Source organism: Adiantum capillus-veneris, chromosome 10, assembly GCF_014529385.1.
Source record: "Adiantum capillus-veneris isolate H3 chromosome 10, ASM1452938v2, whole genome shotgun sequence".
NCBI lineage: Eukaryota > Viridiplantae > Streptophyta > Polypodiopsida > Polypodiales > Pteridaceae > Adiantum > Adiantum capillus-veneris.
In genome coordinates this window covers 88,943,337-88,948,299 of record NC_140940.1, presented here as the reverse complement: position 1 = coordinate 88,948,299, position 4,963 = coordinate 88,943,337, and the positions used below count along the sequence as shown (strand labels likewise).

At 39.2% G+C, this 4,963-nt stretch overlaps 1 pseudogene; it reads right to left on the bottom strand.

Annotated features, from left to right (window-relative positions):
• Positions 1 to 436: 436 nt before the first annotated feature.
• On the bottom strand, positions 437 to 1,148 carry LOC147449219 (protein LEAD-SENSITIVE 1-like; annotated as a pseudogene).
• Positions 1,149 to 4,963: the final 3,815 nt, after the last annotated feature.

Here is a 4,963-nt window from a genome sequence, read left to right as displayed (position 1 = left end):
TTCATTTGTCCCATAGGTCATATTTGACCTTTGAGGACGATAATAAAACTCTCTCTCTCTCTCTCTCTCTCTCTCTCTCTCTCTCTCTCTCTCTCTCTCTCTCTCTCTCTCTCTCTCTCTATCTATCTATCTATCTCTCTCTCTCTCTCTCTCTCTCTCTCTCTCTCTCTCTCTCTCTCTCTCTCTCTCTCTCTCTCTCTCTCTCTCTCTCTCTCTCTCTCTCTCTCTCTCTCTCTCTCTCTCTCTCTCTCTCTCTCTCTCTCTCTCTCTCTCTCTCGCTCTCGTTCACCCAAATACAAAGGGAACCTTCCCAGCAAGAGTTGGACAACAATTTGTTCACATATAGAAAAAATATTCTCAAAATCAGGAAGCTCAGCTACATCTATACACATTGTGGGCTTGCTATTTACTGAAGCATGACCAGTGCTATTCATTGTCATTGGTCTTCAAAACTTATGAGAGTTTCTACAAGCACCTTTGCCGCATCCTTTTGATTACGTCCCAAATCAAAAAAACACCTACTCAAGTAGTACATACTTGTTGTGACCAATCTCATTCCTAGCAATTCCGCCATGAGTAGATTGACTAGCAAAGAGCATAGAGCCGAAAGAGGAGATCTAAAAAAGAGACTTTTTGGCCTCTCCTACCAACCTTCTTCTCATTAACTATAAAAAGACCCATCTTGCAATACCTAGCAAAATCTTCAAAAAAAATATGGTAGCAGTCAAAGCCATTTTTAGGAGATAAAATGCATGAGGAAATACCATTTCATGTGGATCTCACATGGCAAGCGTACATGTTCCATCACATGATTTGGCAAGAAAAAATGTCGTACTTTTTTTTTACACAAAAACATACATGTGATCACAACCAGCTGAGAGAAAACAATCTAAATAGGACAATACGATGCCCTGCCAACCTTCTCAAAGCCAGCTACGAGGATTGGGCATGGAACTCGTCAACCATGAGTTGAAGAAAGTGTCAGTGCCCAACAGCTCATGTCCGAGTCCTCTGGTGAAATGAATGATTTTGTCAACACCCCACACATAAACATCACTATGGGCATACAAGTAAGTGAAATGCCAAGAGGAAACGTGAGCCCTAGGTAGCGAATCCTCCTCTGCGACACGATTGGAAAAATGGCCCATACCTGTCTTCTGCTTCTCTATGGGTGCGAAGGTGAGAGAGGAAGTCAGCCTTATTCTCTCTCTCCCCCCCCCCCTCTCTCTCTCTCTCTCTCTCATAGAGACGCCTTTTAGCTAGTGTTCGACTCACTCCTTGAGTGCATCTTGATATTCCTTGGCCACAGCATTATTATTATTATTATTATAATAATAAGGTGGATTGGTTCACTCCCATATCAAATTGTGGAGTGTGAATTGGTAAGAAGAGAAGTGGCTAAAAAGTACAAACAACATTTGGGAAGTAAAATGGCCAAGCTCAATGAAGATAATCACTTGGAAGGAGTTGTGGGGGTTTATGCCTACTAGGAGTAAGATTCTTGACAAAGGTATTGACACGAACACTTGCTCTGGGTGCAAAGTAGCTTTGGAGGATCCCTTGCATCTGCTCAAAGACTACCCTTCATTACTGGGTCTTGTCGCCAAAATCTACAAATGGGTAGATAGTACGTGAAAGGCACTCTTCTTTACAAATGACTTGGTTCTAGGAAAGAGAATAATCCATTACCAAGAAGTTCTTGTGTGCACTCAAATAGTCACATAATTCTATTTGGAGTAGATTTTAAAAACCCAAAACATTTGGGTCCTTGAGAGAAACTTTGTGGTAATTCGGCTCAATGATATTGTGCATGATAGCAGTGACCTTATATATTTGATATGGTCAAGAGTAGGGACACTTTTTCAAGTTGAAGAATGTAAACATGCAATGAGTTACATTGGCTATTCAAGTGGTGCCCTCTTGTGGAGAAGCTATTAATAGATAAGAACTAAAATAGGGTCTTTCGCTAATGTATTGTACATTTCCTTTTTGGAAATGTTGTCCCTTTAAATCACATATAGTGCTTGAGGCTCATTGTAGATTAATTGATGATTTAATATAGTATCTCACTATGAAACCCTCGAAAAGTATATTGCGGCCCTTTATCGCATTTTGTAGAGAGAGAGAGAGAGAGAGAGAGAGAGAGAGAAAGAAAAAAAAGGGGGTGGCCAAAGGGGAGAGAGGGGAGCAAGAAGGATTTTTTTTATAAATTAAATACTATCGTATATATTACCGTGCATATTATCGCGCCCATTATTGCACATAATACCTCGCAAATTTCAAAAAGGAAGAGAGCGCGGTATGCCACATTTTCACCAACATTGGCACCATCACTAAGGACATAGGACTTACACTAGCAAAGGAGGTTGCGGTGAGGTTCTTCTTTATCCAATGCCTGAGTATTACAATTCATTACATTTATCTTTAGTAGGAGAGTCTGTGAGGCATGTTGAGCTCTCAGATAGATTGAGGAGTCATGTGCTCTCCTTTAGTTACCATATAGGTTAGGACAACCCTAGTTGTTTGTTCTAGTGCATTGTGCACTGAGTCCGTGCTTTGAGTCTTGTCCTAGTTTTTGTCTAGCAGGTGGTTGCGGTGAGTTGTGATCAGAGTCAAAAATTTTGCTATCTTTAACCATGCTATTACTTCACTTTATTCTTTTTTCTTTGTGTTTTGCTACTTTATTGTTTTAGGTTAGAGATATAGTAGTATTTTGGTTAAGACTTAGTTTTGGTGTTGCAAAGACTAGCCAAAGTTTCTTTTGAGTGCCATACTGCGATTTTTGAAAGCTTAAAGTGACTGAATAGACAAGCAATGTGCATAACTCAAGAATTGAAAGTGCAAATAGAGAATTTCTTATTTGTGCACTTGCATATACCTTAAAAGGACTAATTTGGAAGTTTTGGTTGATTTTTGAAGCCATCAGTTGTGCCAAAGGAACATTTTTGCAATTAGAGCTAAGTTTTAGAGCCAACTCATCTAACCAGTTTTAAGTCGTGAATTTCAGTGATGCAGGGGGTCTTGAGTAGTACAAGAAGTAGGGAAGCTACATAAATCATCCAGGTCTACAAATCTCACCAGTATCAGCAACCGTGGGTTGCTTCCACCTGACACAATTTCATTTCAAGCACATACTATCAGGATTCTAAAGCCATGTACATGCCAAATCCACTTTCCACATTCGAAAAGGTTTAGAAATTGGGTAGATCCATACAAAAGTGCCAAAGTGACCAGACTTGGAGAGAAAAATTTTCTTTTGACAGGTCAAACCTCAAAATTTTAGGTCATCCGTAGGTGCTACATACTATACAAGTGATAAGGAAGTTGCAGGAAGAGTCAAAACTCAAAAAACACACCATTGAGCTCGATCGCAGTTGCTACCCCCTATATCAATTTGGAGCCAAATCGGTTCCAATTTATTCATAGTAGTCCAAGGATCCCAGATATACCTTCCTTGACTCATTTGGACAAGTAAACGACCCTAAATCAACTAAAAGCTTAAGTCTAAATCAAAATTCTAATAATTGGGCCAAATAGACACCAATAGGCATCAAAACACTTCATACAAGGTCTGTATAGACTTAATAGATAGTAGCCAATCAGCAAGAAATGACTAGGTTGAAAAAGCTTGTAGGTTGCACGCTATCAGGGTCACTGCTATCATGCTCAGATTTAGGTTTTGACCATACCAACCCATAGGCCATCTTGCAAGGTTTCTAGGAATACCTTGGATCAGTTAAATAGACTCCGGAATCACACTTAAAGACCTTGTGGAAGTTAGAGCTTGACATTTCAAATTTTTGACCTGAATTTCAGAATTTTTTGCAAGTTTTGTAAATTTTAGTAAAGGTTTTGAAAGGAAAATTTGGAAGCACTCATAGGGCCAAGAGAGAACGTGTTTAATTTTGTGTATACATGCATCCAGGTTATCCAAAAAGCAAGGCAACAACAAGGGAAGACTACAAACTAACTTGTAAGGTATAAGGTTTGGATTGGTTGTTGAAATAGTGACAAACTGATGTATTTAAGATGAGGAAATTATCTTCAGGGAGATCATAGAGCATGTTAAACCAAGCTAGCCTAGTGTCAACAAAAGATAGTGTGAATCAAGCAGTAATAGATCCCCTAGCCCTAATCATAGAAGAGCTTAGTGATACTGACACCCCTTTAGACGAGTCCCTTTACTTTATGGCCAACCGAAACATCGTAGCTCATCAACCAACCTAAGTTGAAGAAGGCAACATTTCCAAGAGTATGAATTGGGTACCATTTTATATGATGGTCTTTTTAGAAGGAACAAATTCCCATGGAGCCTTGGTATACCCCGATGCAAGAGGACGTAAAAGTGTGTGTATTGAAGAAAATCCAATCAGAGGAGAGAAAAATAGTTCAAGTGTACAACGATAGAGATAGGTTTCAAGATGACCAGGGAGTTCATTACCTCATTGTCAGAGACCCGGAAAACTATAACAAATATGGAGGCAATGTTGAAAAAGGGAAGATGATTTTGGAGATGGCAAACATGCCGCCTCAAGTAGATCTCCCTAATGCCATCAGGGTGTTTGACAAGAAGGTAGTGAAAGTTCTAACAAGCCAAGGAGACATAGGAAACTATGGGTATACGAATGGTAAGGCCAAATCATACTTTAGATGCCTAACACCCTATGTATTAAAGCTAAGCACAAAAAAGATTCTTTACTTGTACGCTTATTACGACTCAAGCAAAGGGAGTCACAGAATGTATGTTGACAAGTATGGACACGAATAAACACGATATTAGAGAGTTTGAGACTTTACAACCAATTTGGAAATCACCAATTCCTTGAAGATTTGTCCATATGGACAACTCTCAAACTATTTTTAAAGATCAAAGCCTTTGACAAGGCAACACTTGAAAATATTTTTCAAGCCATGCTCTCAAAACTTTGGCTAAGATTTGGCCATGTTGTCAAATCTTAAGCTG